General features: G+C 45.3%; 1 protein-coding gene and 1 long non-coding RNA gene across 4 annotated transcripts in view; one reads left to right on the top strand and one right to left on the bottom strand.

The window, feature by feature from the left end:
• The window catches only part of MID1 (midline 1), a 157,272-nt gene that overhangs the window by 121,820 nt on the left and 16,417 nt on the right, over positions 1 to 19,035 (bottom strand). Inside the window, exon 1 of one of the 3 annotated variants that reach the window (XM_039234266.1) lies at positions 3,408 to 3,463. The exons of 1 other annotated variant lie outside the window; for it this stretch is intronic. The gene's annotated coding sequence lies outside the window, so the exon portion shown is untranslated. Of the gene's footprint in view, positions 1 to 2,722; positions 2,791 to 3,407; positions 3,464 to 19,035 lie in introns of those variants that run through there. One more of the 3 variants, XM_039234264.1, reaches the window with a different exon arrangement.
• LOC120233138 lies at positions 8,904 to 10,124 on the top strand. The gene is made up of 3 exons (XR_005528729.1): positions 8,904 to 8,998; positions 9,275 to 9,392; positions 9,725 to 10,124. It is a non-coding gene; the product is annotated as an uncharacterized LOC120233138 (long non-coding RNA).

Genomic DNA, 19,035 nt, shown 5'->3' with positions numbered 1-19,035 from the left:
TATATATGTCTACAGTGGAACTGATTTTTGTAGCCATATATAAATATGCACGTGTATATGCGTACACACCCACATATATAAGCGCCTTTGCAAAATGACTTGGGACTTGATAGAATGCACCCTTCACAAATCCCTCAGTGACAACATCCGTCCTGCATCCGAGAACCATTCCTTCCTCTGTGCAAAAACGGAGACCTGTGCATAATTTATACGCTACATTTCTTTTAAATGCCTACTTGTATCTGAAAAGGGTTACCTAGAACATGGCAAAATGACCTAGGAGGTCTGGTCTGTGAAGGACGGACCAGTTGAGCTGGATTGTTGCAGCAGGTAGATTCCATCTGGTAAAACGCTTGCCACTTGGGCAAACCCTGTCTTACTTCATTCCTACGATGCTCCTCTAGAAGGTGGAGAAAGTACCCCCTCTCCCTTCCCACTTACCCACTGGGAGAAAAATGCATCAATAAACAGTTCCTGACAATGGCCAGTGTGGCCTCTCACCATTGTTCTCTGACCACCGAAAAGCTGAAGTTCAATGGCACGCACAACTACTCCCGTCCCATGACTCACCGAGGTAATGACAATGTCATATAGTAACTGATTCCTATTGTATGGGCAGATTGGGAAATTCTCTCAAACATGATAGCTCCTCCCCTCAAAGGAAATTGCCTTCTCTCTCAACTTCAAAGTTAGCCATACACAAAGACCTCATGTTCACAAGGCCCCGAAGCTACTTTGCGATCTTAAAAAATAAAGTAACCTTTTTTCACAACTCCTGGTTAACTATTATGAAAAGAACAGGCTTTAAACGGTTCCCCATGATCACTGAAGCCCTACAGTCAGGGAATAAAGTCTTTTTTTTTTTTTTTTTTTTTTTTTTAGGCAACAGAACGAGGAGTGACTCTTTTGTTCTGAATTGTTATTGTAAAGCGCCACATGAGAGAGGAGGAACGATGGGAACACGGCAATGAAAAGAACAGCGCTGACGAACGAAAACAGGATATTAAGAACAGCGTCGGAAATGTGCGTCCTCACAGAACAAAGGCAGGTGGCTTCTTGGGAGAATCTGAGCAAAAATACTTTGAAAAGATTTAAATGCTAATGGACAGAACAGTTTTCCAGGCAGCAAGAAATCTTTAAGTCTGGGGCAGTAAAACTAGTTTATCATTTACACACACACACACACACACACACACACACACAGTATCATGAAATTAAAACTGCTTTCAAATCACATTAAATTACCCACTTTTTAAACCCACGATCCACTTCTTGAAATTTCTAGATCTGTTTCTGCCCATATAAAATAAGATACTTTTGGGTGCCTGGGTGGCTCAGTCAGTTAAGCGTCCGACTTTGGTTCATAAGGTCATGATCTCACGGTTTGTGAGTTCAAGTCCCGCATCGGACTCTGTGCTGCCAGCTCAGAGCCTGGGGCCTGTTTCGGATTCTGTGTCTCCCTCTCTCTCTCTGCCCCTCTCCTGCTCACTCTCTGTCTCAAAAATAAATATTTTTTTAAAAGATACTTTTTTTTTCATTAAATAACTTAGGTAACTTAGTGTACATTCGTAAAGAAATGGAATTTCTTACACTAAGGGCTCTCTCCACTCGGAGCATAGTCTTACACTTTTTTTTTTCTAACTTACACTTCAAATATAACCTTTAAGGAGCGTTTTCAAGAACTCCCCGGGGGGGAAGCTACGGAATGAGTTCTTCACTGAGAAACAATCACCGTGACTCAGTAGCCAACATGAATGTCACAGATGGGTCTGGTCAAGTCATGTTCTCATAGCACCTTCTACTTTTCTTCCGATTCAAATTCCGCTAACGCTGCTAACGGGACAACGCATTTAGTGAGAGCATCAGAGTCCGTACGGTCTATTGGACTTTACCACATAATGAGAATGACAATGACCATTATTGCAGTCTCTAAGCTAAAGGGTTCAGAGAAGTAGAACTATATCCTGTCTTGCAATGCTTCCAAACCGACCGTCTGTTTCCTCTTCTCTCTGTTCCACGCCTTTCGTCTTTCTCCATCCTCTCCTTCTATTGCAAGAGGAAGGAAAAACAAATAGGCTTTCCTCTTCCAGACAATGCATTTCATCTGGGTTTCTCTTTGATGTGTTGGCAGAAAAGCTGGGGTTAAGCCTTGACTGAGCTCAGCTGGCGCAACTACCCCTGGTCCGGTTTGAGGGTGAGATCACCAGCATGGTGTCGTTCAAAGAAACGTGTACCTTGGAACCAGATAAACCTGAGTTCAAACCCTGGCTTCTGCCCTTTCCTAACAAAGGCAGATAGAAGCCGGCTGCCCAACCTATCTTTACTCACAGACCCTCTTCCTATCTTGTACGGTTTCCTTATCCGTAAAATGCGACAATGAGAACAATCTTGAAGGGTTTGTGGAGAATTAAGTGAGGCCAAGTTGTAAAAGTGCTAGCAAAATTGTACCTCCCACGCCCTTCTTCCCCTCTGGTCCGGAATCACCTCTTCCCACTCTTCTTTGAGTACATTTACGATCTGTATGTTTTATTGCAAACTTCTTCAAACCACTTCTGGAAACGGGAAGGATACCAACCCATGTCCTTGTTCAATAACATTCACGGAACGTCTTATATTAAGAAATAGTATCTAACAAATAAACCGGCATTCCTATTATTAACATTATGTTTTAATAATTGTCTTCACGTAAGCAATGTCCCCTGTCTCCCAGACGTCAACGTACCTCTATTCATTACCACTGGGCCTCCGGCCGTGACCTTGAGCCTTCAGTTCTCTGCTCCTCACTGAAGAGCTCCCTGACCCACATGAATCCTTTACCAGAATTTTTGACATTGCAGGAAATAAGAGCCCCCGGCACGGGTGGTGCAGGAGATACTATCAGGATCAGTTAAGGGTTTCAGATTTTTCCTACTCCTGAGCTAAGCTGTTAGCTACCGGTTTCATGGATTTGGGCAGAAGACACGAGACCGGTGAGTCGGAGACAAAGGACACGTTTTAGTCAGGGCACAGCAGGCATCACGTGCTTCATGGTCACGTTGCTTCCCCTCGTCCCCCAAGGCCACAGAGCGCCCCAGGTACTCACCGCATTCACAGAGGGTTTGGATCACAGCTGAGAAACCCAAGCTCAGGAAACCTCAGTCTCTCATTATGCACTGCAAGCAAACCTGCCTGACATTTGCTCTGTAGAGAACGTTATCTTTATCATAACGGACAGCAAACAAACCTACTTTCTACCCTGGAGGGAGATAAGTCTGTCGAGATACTCTACGTTGATCTTCCAAGCTGTTGGCTATACAAATAAATATCCTTAAAAGACAGTCTGGAGCAGAAGCCATCAGTACCTCGGCTCGCTAGACGGACAGAGAAATGTGAGAGGTCCCTGGGGAATTATTTCCCAACAGACACACCTCCTGTGTTCTCCTGGAGATCTGGCCCAAGAAATCAGATCGCCACTGGGCTTTCCAGCAGTTAGGGCAGAGGCAGTTCACTTGACATTGAATGACGCTTGAGCCATGGAAGACCGGAGGTAAAAGGAACCCGCGAGAAAGCGCTCCACACCCCTCATCCCTACCATGCTTTAACATCAGCTGATGTTCCAGGAAGAGAGCAGGTGGGCCCCACCCATCGTAAACAGAGCCCTTAACAACTTCCGTATTTGTCCCAAATCAGCCTGTATCTATCTGCTCTTCACTCTTTTTTTTTTTTTTTTAATTTTTTTTTAATGTTTTATTTATTTCTAGGAGAGAGATAGAGACAGCATGAGCAGGGGAGGGTCAGAGAGAGAGGGAGTCACAGACTGAAACAGGCTCCAGGCTCTGAGCTGGCAGTCAGCACAGAGCCCGACGCGGGGCTCGAACCCACGAACCGCGAGATCATGACCCAAGCGAAAGTCGGACGCTTAACCGACTAAGCCACCCAGGCGCCCCTATCTGCTCTTCACTCTTAACCGAAACTCATTTTAAGACTTTGGAAGAGTAAGCTAGCTTCGTTCCTTCTTTAATATTAGAAATCCCATATGTGCGTTAAGTTGGCTTTCCTTAAGCTATTTTTTTTTTTTCATTTTAGCGCTACTTTTGGAGTAAAACCAGAGAGAAAAGTCATTTCTCTGGATAGTCTTTCATTCAATAGGTATTTCTGAGGTCTTGCTGTGAGTCGGGCACCGCTCTGGGCACTGGGAATGCAAGGGTGAATATGAGGGCAAAGGTGCGTCCTGGGAGGGCTTACATTTTAGTGAAAGAAACAAAATAAACCTGGAACTGGGTGAGAACCATACATAAAATGAAAGGAATAAAAAAGCTATCAGGATAGAAGCTAGAGGGCTGGGTGAAGTGTACCGTAGCTACAAAGATGTTTTCACTCCTATCTTTGAATTGTGCCTTGCTCCCTTGCCAGTCAACCAGCAAACAACATCTTAATCTCAGTATGAAACTTTCCAGCATTTGGGAGCAGAGTTTTGACCTCATTTCTCAAGTTGTTCAATGTTTAGTGACAGATGTCCTCAAGGGAGGGTGTCTTTCTCAAGGACGTGAAAATCCAACTTGCACCACTTCTTGCACGAAAAGACAAAGTGATACATTACTGGAAAGCAGTGACCTCTTCGTTTTTTGTTTTTTCGTTTTGTTTTTTAAGCAATAACACTTGAGAGAAAAGTCACGATCACACAGTGGACCGAAAAAACCCGGGAAACTATGGTACTGAGAACTCCCTGAATGTCTGAGAATCTGGACAGCGGGATGTTAACCCAAAGTCGAAAGTAACTACGGACAGGCAGTTAAGGGTCCAGGGAAAAGTGTGAAGGAAATTAATCGACATTTCAAGAGTCATTGGTTTCACTTTTGCCTGTCTAGAAGAAGAAAGTTCAGGAAGGACAGGAAAGAGGTGGGGAAACAGCGCGGGGCTGAGTGAACAGGTACAGCTAGGGCTTCATGCCTAGAAGATCAAAAAGGAGTGAAAACTGGGAGAGCCCATGGCCTGAGAGCTGTGCTGGTGACTTGTCGGCAATGAGGACAGTAACACAAGGTACCGTAAAAGAAATGAACTCACTGGCTACGTAAAACTGCCACGTCGCCAGCTCATGACTGGTAGAACCCATCTCTCCAAGGGGCCAGAGGGGAGGCCAGCACAGCAGGAATCGTGAGACAGTAACGGGTGGCTATGGCAGCTGGAGTAGAGGCCAAGGGCCGGGCTTGGAAAGCCAGGGTGGCGGGGACCAGCCTGACACCACACAGAGACCAGTAAGCAGGTTCAAGAGAGGACAGGACACCAGGCACAGCGGCATGTATAATGCAAGTCGTCTCAGACAGGGGGTTCTCCCCAGCCCCAAGACTTTTGGCCTAAAACCCAACACTAAAGGGTGCCTGGGTGGCTCTGTTGGTTGAGCGTCCGACTTCGGCTCAGGTCATGATCTCTCACGGTTCGTGGGTTCGAGCCCCGCATCGGGCTCTGCGCTGGTGGCTCAGAGCGTGGAGCCTGCTTGGGATTCTGTCTCCCTCTCTCTCTGACCCTCCTCTGCTCATGCTCCAGCTCTCTGTCTCTCTCTCTCTCAAAAGTAAACACTAGACATTTTTTAAAAAATTAAACTAAAAACCAACGTTAAAAATGTTTCATAGGAGGTTTGATAATTCTGCAAATGAAAGGCAAAAAAAAAACAAAAACAAACAACCCAAACAAACTTGTGATCATATGAAAACAAATCCCACAAAGGCCATGAGGCTTCTAGTGTCTTCTTAAAAATACTCTCAAGGCAGGCTAACCTCTGAGAGATTTTCCTTGCATTATCCAAAGGTTTCCTGTTGTAACTTTGAGAGAAATTATAAATGTAACTTATGAAACAGGAAATCAAGACATTCCCTTGGAATTAGTATCAAAAGGTCTGATCTCAGGGACCCGACTGTAGGGATTCTGTTGTTTTTTGCTTTGCGTCTTATTTGTTTGTTGTCCAGGATTCTTTTGGGTCTTAAAGGAAAAAAAAAAGCTTCATTTTCAGCCAATAAGTGAGCACTTTATCATGTGCATTTTAGCCTCTTATTGAGTCAGACTATATAAAAAGCTGGCTTCGGATATCAACAAAGGCGAAACAGAAAAGACTCAGTACTTGAGATACAATCTCGGGCTTAAACATTCACTTACGAAAAACTATCTGGCTTTAAGAACAGTAAATGAGCTTTCCAGGTGGCTAAGCTACCTCAAAGTGGAGATGTATTTATTTTGATACTAAATATGGACGTTGTTTGGAAAAAGGATCGCAGTTACGCGAGGAAGCATCGCATTTTGGGGCGGAGGCCATCTCAACGTCTGCTGGACCATCTTTAAGGTAAAGATGGTTGGGTCAACCCTCGTTAGGGTGCCCCTTTACCTTGTCCCTTATTTAAATCAACAGACACTTGATCCAGGGCGCGGATCCAAACGGTCCCGCCGGTTGTCTAAGTCTATTCTTTCCATGACAAACTCCTCCAAGTGACTCCCTCGTAAACGGATGCAAACACTCCTCTCTCCAACTCTATTCATTCTCTCCCTCAGAGTGGGAAATGCCTTTCTCCGGGGGCGCTGGGCTAGGCGGACGATAGCAGGGTGACTTCCCAGAAGGGAGCTTTTTTTGTGCCCGAGCCACTGCCAGGCAACCTCCCTGAGCATCAACTGCCAAAACATCACGGTCCGAATAGGGGCGCCCGGGTCCCCCTCCCGTCCCGCCCCCGCCTAACGGCGTCCAGAAAGCAATTCTTTGCATGGGTGCCTCTTCACCATGATCCTGACTGGCAGCTCCGAGGATTAAACGCAGGTCCTTTATGCACATTAGCCCCCTGGAGTGTTGAACTCCAAAACCTCTATTTTCTCCCCGACCCTGTATCTCACAAAACCCCAGTTAGCCACTGTGGTACACAGCCTTTCTTCCACTCTGGGCTATCAAAAGAAAACAAAACAAAACACCAGCCCCTACAACAATGTGATGGACATGGTAATGACGGAGCGTTGGTAGGGTAGTGGGCAGACTCTGAGACTGGGAACCCACTTACTTCTTTATCATTAAAACTTCACATTCTCATCGGCAGAATCTTGCTCACAATGGCACAAATGAGCGACTGGCTGGACGAAAACCGCGTGCTCTGTGTGCGTGTATATATCTCTCTCCATTAAAACACGGCCCTCAAAACTGCTGAATGAAAATCGACACCAGTGCCTTCTTAATCAAGCAAAATTTCCTGCTTGGTGACTGCATTAAAAAAAAAAAAAAAAACTGACCATCTGGCCTCTCTGCTACTTAGGGTTTTTGCTCCCCACTTCCTGGTTATCTTTAGCAACGCGTTAGATTTTCACTTATAAATTATTTTTACCACGATGCGTTTCCTTCTGTGAACTAGAGGCCGAGTAGAAAGCATTGTTCTATTTCTAGGAAAATACTTCTCAGTTCTTAATGGCAGGTTTGAAAGGGGAAAAGAGTACTTGCAATAGGAAGATGGAAGTCAAATCAACGAGAGCATTAACTCCTCCTATTTCTTGAGACATAAACGTGTCTGCCGCCAACCTCTCTCTGTCTCTCTATGTATAGATGGAGAAAGAGAGAGAGAGAGACAGAGAGAGAGAAATAATTTAAATCCCAAAACAGAAAGCCACCTCCGCCCTGCTCATCCAAGGTGTTCTTTGTACTAAGCACTCTCCAAAAAAATAAGTCAGAAAGTGGAATTCGTTTCCGCACGGCAACGAAGACCATAATAAAAGTACAATCAAACTTCAATGAATTGAAATTCTCTGAAAATGGGAGAGTTCTGGTTAATTTAATTTTCTGGTTAACTGAACCTCAAATAGAAAACCTTTTTTTTAAAAAAAAAAAAAAACCTCGTTGAGAACGTTCCTAAAACGCTTGAGCCCGTTTTACTTGCATAACTACAAACGGGATGGAATTTAAAGGTTCTTAGGTAATTCCAAATTGCATTGTTTCTTGAGATCATCACTATAACGTCTTCTTCCTTTTACTCATAAATAGAGGAGATTTAAGAGACTGAGTTGAATGTAGGTTTGTACCCATGACCGTGAAGTTTTACATTAATCCACGACAGTGCCTTCTTCCTTGTATTTAACAATCTCTTGGGAAAGTACAATGTAGAAAACTGGTTAACACAGAGGCTTGGGTAGGTTGAAGTTTTCGTGTATTTACGTGTTAAAAGAAAGTGACAAAAATTCCCTCTACACCTCTTCAATGAGTGGAACTAGTGAATACTTTTAACTTTTTAAAAATACAGTTTCTTGTCAACGTTGGCTAACACATGGTGTGTACAGTGTGCTCTTGGTTTTGGGGGTAGATTCCCGTGATTCATCGCGTACACACCACACCCAGCGCTCGTCCCAACAAGTGCCCTCCTCCATGCCCATCACCCACTTTCCCCTCTCCCCTGCCCCCATCCCAGTGAACCCTTAAAAAAAATTCTTTTTAAATTTTTATTTATTTCTGAGAGAGAGGGAGAGAACAGCGGAAGGTCAGAGAGAGAGGGAGACACAGAATCCGAAACAGGCTCCAGGCTCTGAGCTGGCAGTCAGCACAGAGCCCGACGCGGGGCTCGAACCCACGAACCGCGAGATCATGACCCAAGCGAAAGTCGGATGCTTAACCGACTGAGCCACCCAGACGCCCTGTGAATACTTTTAATATACTGCTTCCCATCAATCTTATAAACACAAATTAAAGACCATGTAAATTCCTTCGATGTACAGATTTAAACTAACCAAGAAAACACTAGGATTTAGGTTTCACGGTAGAACATGATGGCAGCTCAAAACTGGACCCAAGTGTCCTCCTTCCACAATATGGCCACAGCCAGCCCAGCCCTCTCTTGGGTTCTATGTTCCAAGTTCCCACAGAACTCTGTACTGTGCCGCCTCAAGCTATCAAACAATAACACCGTATTGACTCAAAAGTACTGCCCAACAGTAAGAGCCCTCTAGTCTTAACATCAGGCTTCCTGCCCTTTGGGGAAGATTATTGTAGAAGGAATTCCTGCATTGGGTAGGAGACTGGAAACATGTCGGCTAGGGTCATTTCTGATTCCAAATACCTCACCATGTATGTGTGAAGATAAGATTGGGCCATTCACTCTCTAGGTAGAATCTAAGTAGAATGTCTTTGTCTCTCTCTCTCTCTTTCTCTCTCTCACAAACACACACACGCACATATACACATACCGTTTTTGATGGGGTGGGGAGTAAGGGGCATTGCAATGAACTCATCCTCAAAGAAGCACTAGAAAAATCTAATGTATACTGAGATCTTATTATTTGCCAGGAACTGTTAGCCACTGGGCACACAGTAGGATTTTCATAAAGATCTCTCTAAATGACTGAATGGAAGCGAAGGGATCAGCCATGGCTCACTCACGGACCTATACAAGATCTCCTTACAGGTAGCCTAATGCTACCAAACTCAGTGGCAGTGTTGCTGACTCTGAACAATGAGTATTTTCAAAACGATGCCGTGGTCACACCCTAAAAATAGGATTTTACTCTAAGGCATAAAGAGACCCATTTATGTATTAATGTTATCAACGAACAGGTCTTGGGCATGGATGTGGTCAGTGTATTTCGAGGATATGTAAATATCGAGTATATATGTTACATCTCAGAATCTACAATGTGGCACAGACCCTGCCCATGATCAGAACAATCAGGGCCTTTCTTCTGGCTCACTTCGTCCTTCCGTCTGTACTGTCTGCTCTCCTCTCAATTTCTTTTGCAGGTCTTGCCCCGAAGAAGGATAACGACACCCAAAGCACGGACACTTTTCTTCTCCTAAGGACCCCTTGGGGAATACAAGAGAGCGGAAGCCTTGGAGAGAGTGCTGCAGACTGTGTAAAGTGGGACACTCACAAGCAGTGTGAGGGGCCCGGGGCTGCTCTGCCACCAGCATCTGTCACCACAGTGATTCCCGGGTTGAGTGGGTGGCCAGGACATCCTTGGTCAAAGGTCTGGACAAGGAGCTCCATCCCATTTAGAACCACTCAAACCCCCTTCCGCCTCATTTGTAGAAGCAGCATCGGGAAGTGCTACAGATTGCCACCTGCTAGCTCAGCGAAGTCGCCCTCCCATTAAACCCTTAAACAGCTTCCTTAGAAAACAGCAAGAAGGTCTCATGTTGTATGACTAGGTTAACTATTACACTCTGGGGGACAGTGGGCTTATACTGATTCTTCACTCCACTAAACAAAGAATATCTATAACAGGAATTGTTAACTTAATGGAAATAATACTTACTTGCGGCGGGGCGGAGGGGGGGGGGGGTTGGGGACTCTTGGGCAAGAATAAAGCAGGCGTTAATATACCTAACAGGCAAATGTTTGACATGTAATGCCAACTCACGTAAGGCTTCCTTTGAACTTCCCTTCATGTGCCCACAGCTGACATGGTACAAATGGTACCTACCATTTGTCAGGCACTTTATATAAATTACGGACCCGAAAGAGTAGGCATCATTTTCTCCATTCTGGGCACGTGGGGAAACTGAGGCTCCAAGTTAGGGCACCTTGCCCAGGGCCACACAGCAGAGTCCAGGTGAGAACGTACTGCTCCCTCACAAGGAATTGGAAATTTCTGATGTACGAATGCAAAGAGAATTTGGATGCCGATAAGCGCTTCAACTACTTCTAAACTTTAATTAAAAAAACAAAACAGCTGGAGTCCCAGCGGTAGGGAGGCTCAGTCGGTTAAGCATCCGACTCTTGATTTTGGCTCAGATCATGAGCTCACGGTTCGTGAGTTCGAGCCCCACGTCGGCTCTGCGCTGTCAGCATGGAGCCTGCTTGGGATTCTCTCTCTCTCTCTCTCTCTCTCTCTCTCCCCCCCCTCCCCCTCCCCACTCGTTCTCTCTCAAAATAAATAAACTTAAAAAAAACCCACAACTAATAGTTAAGCACTGGTCATGTGTCTTTACCAAGAGCCATTCAGGAATTTCACCAGCTAAGCACCCCCCAGTCTCCTTTGGAAGGACTGACATCTGGACCATATTGGCAAGTGGGTGCTTTAAACACGAGAGAAAATTAGGAGAAAAACCTAAGACTGGGTTACTTCCACGGGTTCACTCACCAATATCTCCCCGAGTACTCTTTTTTGTTTTTTTGTTTTTGTTTTTTTTAAATATAACAAGCTTGTCGGCCACCCTTTTTACTCGGTGAACAATGGCTTGTGACCTCCCAGGTAGCAAATTCACAGGAGAAACATATCAGTTATAATTAATGTTTACTAGGATAAATGTAAATATTTAAAAACACACAACAGTTCCAAGCACATGTGATTTCCATTTTATTTTATGAAACACTAAACATCTACTTGTCCACCCCATTAATTATAAGCTGCTCTCAGCCCTGACCTGTATATAATTCCCTCTGACGTAAATTGGAACAAGGTGCCCAGAATGGAAGCAGCCTACACCCTAACTGGGCTACGAGATGTCAAGTTCCCAAACCTCTCAAAAGTGTAACCTGACATTTTTCTAAGATTAGAGGCGGTTTGTGAATTTAAAAAGAGGGCTTAAAGACTCACCACAGTTAAATCCTACAGTAACTCCTGAAATATCCAAAGTAAACAGGACTAAGAGGTCTCTTAGAAGAGAAGAAACAGCCAGAATTAAGAAGAACGCAACAGTACACTTTGAGGCATGAAGCCCTCTAGAGATCTAAAGGAGGCATGAATGGACCACGCGAAAAATTTCTCCTTTTGCTACACATGAATGATTGAGTTTATACTGCCTATTAATCTTAAATGTTGAAGGCAAAAAAAAAAAAAAAAGAGAGAGAGAGAGAGATTGGTTAACTTTTCTAATAGTATTTTTCTTGACACAATTATACTGTGTGTTCATTTATAACACTTCCCCCAAAAGCCAAATGCCTAGAAAAGAATCTGACCGCTAAGAAGCAGCATTCAGTCCATCGATCTTTCGAGTTATTTTTCTATCGTCTTATCCACCAAACTGGGATTATGCTTCACATTCTGTTTTGCAAGTTGCTATTTGAAATAGAACATAGTGGGTGATTTTTCACGTTCAAAGACCCTCGTGATTTCTCAGGATTAATCTTAAGTACCTTTTAGCACAACTAAAGTATTACTGTCGGGTGCCAAACCAAATAGACCGTACCAGTTGAAGATTTAATACATATTAAAACGGGAGCAATTTCTTTTTTCCCTTTACCAGCATGCACGGTCAATGAGGGCAATGCTGCCCTCAAGGGTGAGAAAAATTAGTTCTTGGTGGCAAAAAGTCTTACTCTTTTTATGCACGAAGCACAGACAGACGTAACTAGACATACGATAGAGCGCTAGTAAGAAAATTTTATGGGGGGAAGGGGCAATTAGGAAAAAAATGTTCGAAAAGGCTCCTTGAAGGATCACTGACGGAAACAGATTGCGAAACACAGCACTCCATCATCAGACTTGTAAACAGTAGACTTTACATCACCGGGACTCAAGGGATGAATTTTTCCATTTTAAACGTCTCATCCTTGAATGAATTCCAGCCTATCTCGGAGCTGGAGAAACCGAGTCTCCAGCGGCAGATCTATAGCGGAGCTTTTGTGCCACGCCACGGTTTCTATCTCCCGTGTTCTTACTAAAGACTCCACGGGGTGTGGGTAAGGGGGCACACGTTGGGTGCGACGATGCTCTGAAGACCGATGAAGAAACTGTCTCTGAACGGCCTTGAACTGCAGGTCAAGCTGGGGTAGCTCTTGCTCTGTGCTGCCCTCTAGCGCTGTCTGGGCCTCCGGGAGACCTCTTCCCGACCGCCTGAAGTCGCTCCAAACCCGCGGACCATCTGCCCTCCAGTGTCTCTGGCATCAACACGCGGGAGGTGGGCACCGCCAGAAAAGAAGGCCCAAAGGCACACATTTCCCTGCAGGAAGAAGCAAGCGCCAGGAGGAAGGAAAAGCCATGGAGTTTCTCACGCGCCCACCCTGGCGGGGAGAGCGGACCGACTGCCCACAAAGCTGCCGTCATCAGAGGCGACACGAGTCACAAAGGAGCAAGGCAGGAGCCGGAAACCTTGCGCACTTTCTGTGGTAGGCAGGACTTCTAAAGGGCCCACCCCACGAGGTCTGCCCCAACCCCCAGAGCCTATGGGTGGGAGGCATCACTCCGCCCACCGCGTTTTCTGCAACAGCACAGCTGACGTCAGCGGAGGGAGAAGAGGCAGTCGGGCCGGACCCGAGCACCGGGGCCCTTAAGAGAGACAGCTTTCTCCTCTTCTGATGGCACAAGAGGAATTTAGAGAGATCACGGGGGCCACATGAGAAGAAGGGAGAGGAGACTCAGCCGACAGCGAGCAAGGAAATAGCGAGTTCAGTCCCCCAACCGCAAGAAAATGAATCTCCCAACACCAGGTGTGAGGCTGGCAGCATCTTGGTTCCCCCGGGCCTTGTGACCAGCGCCTACCCTGGCCAACACGCTGACTTCAGCTTCCTGCGACCCTGAGCAGAGAAGACAGCGCGCTACCCAGACCTGTGACCTACAGCGCCACGAGCTAATAAATGGATGCGCTTTTAATGTGTACGTGTGTGGCGGCCCGTTATGCAGCAACAGTAACGAACACACCTTCCCTTTCCTACTTTACAATCCTATCAGTTACACCAATGCAGGACATCCTGGCAATGCCCGGCTCCCAGGTCACAGAGCCGGGGAGGGTGGCAGTCCGTTCAAATAAAGTTTCCAGTCTCGGGCCTCTCACCGGCCTCTGTGACCCTTTGAGAATCTACGGTCGATCCTGCCAGTCAAGTCCCAGCTCTTGACCCCTGCTCTGATCAATGGTCCCTCGGGAGGACTGTCATCACCTCCTACTTAACGAGCAAGTTCTCGGTGCCCTCCGCCGCCTGGTTTACTTGGTGCCGAGCGACTGCTCCAGCCCAGGCATCCATCTGATGTATTTCACTCAGATCGTTCTTTACCTGCTAAGAGCTCTGAATGCTGCTGCAGCTTCTTTGGGGCTTCATTTTGCTATAAGGGGCTGAGCAAAGAACCGTGTAAGAAAATAAGTGGACGTCGGAATACCCTGCCCTGCCTTAATTTTCCTAACTCTTCTGTAGGGAAAACAGAAGCAGCGATTGCTAAATCATATGCTAAGGTGCAAAGAGAAGGAAGGGGATGAGGCATCAGATGTGGCTGAACAGGAAGCCTACCCAGGATTTTATCGCCTCCGGTACCTGCTGTCCATTTTACATCTTTCTAGGCCCCGTTCCCCTCTTTCAGAAGAGAGTGGTGGAAATATTTACCTCACAGAGCTCCAAGTAGGAATGAAAACGGTAAAACGCCCATATAACAGAAACCAAAGCACACGGACACTTTAAGTATCACCGCAAGGGGCGCCTGGGTGGCTCAGTCGGTTAAGTGGCCGACTTCGGCTCGGGTCATGATCTCGCGGTCCCTGAGTTTGAGCCCCGCGTCGGGCTCTGTGCTGACAGCTCAGAGCCTGGAGCTGCTTCGGATCCTGTGTCTCCCTCTCTATCTCTCTCTGCCCTTCCCTCACGCTCTGTCTCTCTTGCTCTAACAGATTAAAAAAGAAAAAGTATCAGCGTGAGAAGAATTGAGGTAATAGTCTGTATACAATGCTTTCACCTTTTAAGAGGTAACTCTGTAAATAATCTCTTTATCTCTTCTGTTATCACCAGAAAAAAAAGCCACAGTTAACCTTCTTTAAGGCAGACTTTAGCCCTGACAAACTGAGCACTGTAGGGCGCGGAGACTGATTCAGGCCCAAAAAATGAGTTCCAGAGTAAAGCTGACGCTAAAAACTACGGTGAGCTCGACATTTGAGTTCCACCCCCTGAATTCTCTTCTTTACGATCCGAGTAAATATAGATCCCATTTTTCTTCGAATTAAGAGATCTGAATACTTCCATTACAGAATTGAAGGGGAGGTCTGGGGGCCTCCCCCAAATCTCCATGTTCCTCAACTTTTGACTTGCGCTCAAATCAGAAAATAAGCCCCCAAAGTGTAGCATAAAATGGCCCACATATCCCCAAGGTTTTCTTCCTTTTGCATTTCCGGGTCATTTCCCAGGGAGTATTTCCAGGGTCCTAGCAGCCACCCAGGATCCTGTGTGAGTCATGAACAGTGCTCACTCCCGGACTGGAATGTTGGGGACATTTACTTCCAGATATAAGAGGCACACTTGCTGTAGAGCTTTTCTTTCTGTAAATCAGTTGTCATTAAAATAACAACAGACGCACTCCTCAGTCAAATTAAAGATCATCTTTCTGGAGGTGTGTCAAATGCAGATAAAGTATAAAGAAGCATTGTTGATAGTTTTTTAAAAATGTGGACTTAATGAATAACTTTGCTGTTAAAATTCGGCAGCCGGGGGCCATGAAGAATTCCCAGGGCTTTAAATCCACAGCCTTGGCAGACTTCTTAATGGTCTGTGTTCAAGATATCCCTAGATTCCCGGACTTAAAAACAAAAATCTCAAAACCACACAAGGTGGCATTCTTAGACGCTCAATACTCTTAAGAAAAGATCCTATTAGCTGATTTTTCATAATTTGCTAAAAAGTAGACTGTTGCAATTTAGCCTCTCAATAGCTTGGCTTTTAAAATATAATGTAGCATTATGTATTGCCTTACCTTGTACATTGGGGTAAGGAATTTAAGACGCTTCACAACAAACTGTTGACTGGCCGAGTACCTTTCTCAACCATTAGCCTGGAGCCGGGGTCCGAAAACTATAGCCCCCACCCGCCCCGTCTGATATGGCCCCCAAGCTCTTAATGGTTTTTACATTTTTAAGTGGTTGGAGGGAAAAAAAAATCAAAAGAATCATACTCTGTGCGATGTGAAAATGACATGAAATTCAAATGTCAGTGTGCAATTGTTACGCTCAAATGCGCATGTGCGTGCACACAGACGCACGCGCGCGCACACACACACACACTTTTTCCTAATTACTGGGCTGAGGAAAGAGGGAAGTAAGCAACAACAGAACTGTGGGAATATTCTGTCGGTTCCTCTTAGAGACATGGAACAGGAGGGTTTTGATCTGGGATAAAATCTACACGATAATCAGCAAGTGGTTCCGGACCACTTGGACCACCAAGGTCCTTTTTTTTAAGGCTGGGTGCAGAGCTTATCATTTTCAAAATCAGCGTCATGGAAATAAAATTCCTATATCACAACCTCAACCAGTTAAAGCGTGCAACTCAGCGGTTTTTCGTGTATTCGGAGCTGTACAACCACGCCACGATTTAATTCCAGAACATTTTCAACACCACGCCCTCCCCCCCCCCCCCAAAGAAACCCTGCACCTGTTAGCAGTCACTCTACATTCTCCCTTTCTCCCGCTCCTGGCAACCACTAATCTACCTTCTGTTCCTATGAAATGTGTTTATTCTGGACCTTTCATATAAATAGGCCACAGAGGATGTGGCCCCTCGTGGATGGCTCCTCTCACTTGGCAAAATGTCTTTAAAAAACCTCTTCACTTTCTAACTTCACGAATCTCCAGGTTTAGAAGTAGCTGATGAAAAATAATCATTTACAAGTAACGACTGTACGATTTCCTTCGAGTTTTCTCGAATGATAAAAAGAGCCCGCAAACCACGCTCCCAGTCCGTAGAGATGCCTGGGAGTCCCGGCCATGCCACTCAGGGCATCACGCCGCCACCATACGCTCATTCTGTCATTTCCTCGACAAACATTTACAGAGCGCCTCATACCTACCCGCCCAGTACTGTGCTAGTCGGGCGGTGAGACAGGCCTGAGCTTCAGATCTAGTTCTTTACAACCTTACTTTCCACTAGATCTGTCAACCCCTAAACATCTATTGCCAACACATTGTATGTATTTTCCAGGGTTTTAGTCTTTTATGTAAAAAGGAGGTAATTTCTTAAAATGTTCAAAATAATTTCAGGGGCCTTCAACTCCTTTCTTTGATTACTATTTGGAGTCCTGTAACGCACACCAACAAGAGACCATGAAGATCTGTGGAGTGTCAGACAAGCAAAAGAACAAAATTCCAACCTTGGCCATTCGTGATATTAAAAAACATTTTTTTAAATGTCTTATTTATTTCTGAGCGAGAGAGAGAGAGAGACAGACAGCGTGAGCAGGGGAGGGGCAAAGAGAGAGGGAGACACAGAATCCGAAGCAGGCTCCAGGCTCTGAGCTGTCAGCACAGAGCCCGATGCAGAGCTCGAACCCATGAACCGTGAGATCATGACCTGAGCCAAAGTCAGATGCTTAACCGACTGAGCCATCCAGGCGCCCCTCATGATTTTTTTTTTTCTTAGGAACTAGATGCCCGCCGGGGGCGCCTGGGTGGCTTAGTCAGTTAAGCGTCCAACTTTCGATTAGGTCATGACCTCGCGGTTCGTGGGTTCGAGCCCCGCGTCGGGCTCTGTGCTGACTGCCAGCTCAGAGCCTGGAGCCTGTTTCAGTCTGTGACTCCCTCTCTCTCTGACCCTCCCCTGCTCACGCTGTCTCTCTCTCTCTCTCCTAGAAATAAATAAAACATTAAAAAAAAAAAAAAGGAACTAGATACCCGCCATTGTGTGAGCACACACTCACTAGCAAAGTCTCGGAAGTTCCATTTCAGAAGTGGGCTAGGCAAAGTCTATGATCCAAGCAGCAAAGAGTTTACAATAGTGGCTTTAAGATCACTGGGTATTAGAAGCCCAGTCGTATCTCTTTCCTCCAATCAGGCGAGTCTCTCCCACGGACAGATCATTTAACTGTTGGACATTTGTACTTACTAACGTTGCTTGATCCTGAAGGATAGAGTCCAAATCAAATGCATCTGGGCATATTTAACCTGGAAAAACGCCCCAGAAGGCCCCGTTAGCTCTGTCTTTGAAGTGCTGTCAGAGAACTGAGTAACCGCACGTGTTCCGTGCTGTGTAGAGTGGGCCAAACATGGCTAAAAGCAATATGGAGACAGATACAGATCTCATCTGAGGACAAACTGTACCTGCCAACGAGGTCCCAGGTGGGACCGCCCCTGGGGACAACCCCCGCCCGCCCCTGCCGAGCTAGCACTCCTGGGTGCCATCAGGACAGGTGTGCTGGTGACGTTACAAGGAATCAAACAGGGACAAGGTACGAAGAAATGAACCACAGACCTTTAACTCCCAGTGACATAATATCTGTGGCTAGGGTGGTAGATAAGGAATCCAGTGGGGAGATTTTTCGTTTAAAGCCACTGTGATGATGGTTCGACCCGACTGAACTGGTCTTTCAAAAGACTGGGGCATTTGCGTAAGTGACAAAGATGATGTCTCAATGTCAATGGTGACATAGCTTTTAAAGCATTTATGCCGCAAGTTAGCAAACAGAACGGGAAGCATTAGTTAACATTTAGACGTAAATGTTAGAGATTTTTAACCTCTAGATATTATAACCTTTATGATATTTAATATTATACGCTTTTGTTAAAAAAAAAGATATTTGGGGGGCACCCGCATGGCTCAGTCAGTCAAGCGTCCGACTTTAACTCAGGTCATGATCTCGTGGTCTGTGGGTTCGAGTCCCACGTCAGGCTCTGTGCTGACAGCTCAGAACCTGGAGCCTGCTTCGGATTCTGTGTCTCCCTCTCTCTCTCTGCCCCTCCCCCTTCTCACACTGTCTCCCTCTTTCTCAAAAATGAGCAAATGTTAAAAAAAATTTTTTTTAATAAAAAAAATGATATTTGGGCCAAAGGCCAAACGTGGTCTTTTGGAATTAAAAAGGGAAATATGTATTCATACCTATAATTTGAGTGATACTTACTCTCTCTATATAGATTCTTAACACAATCATTAGACAACAGCTCCAGGAGAAAATTTGAAATTCCAAAACACAAGGCGGTATGTGTGTTTTACAAGTAAATCATGAACTACAGGGAAGACTCTACCTTGACGTTAATTATGAAGAACACAGTAATTTAAAATCTAGAAGCACTCTATTGCTTTAAGCTAGAACTAATGAGAAATACTCTTCATTTCTTGAATTTACACTGAGTCAAAGTTAGGAGTCTCAAAACTATTATACAATTGGAAATGTTTTTAGAAGATTGTTACCAGGAGGGGAAAACATGAA

Source organism: Hyaena hyaena, unplaced genomic scaffold (genome assembly GCF_003009895.1).
Source record: "Hyaena hyaena isolate Hyena2069 unplaced genomic scaffold, ASM300989v1 scaffold_85, whole genome shotgun sequence".
In the NCBI taxonomy this organism is placed as follows: Eukaryota; Metazoa; Chordata; class Mammalia; order Carnivora; family Hyaenidae; genus Hyaena; species Hyaena hyaena.
The sequence above is the reverse complement of the archived record's forward strand: the minus strand, read 5'-3'. Positions and strand labels throughout refer to the sequence as shown.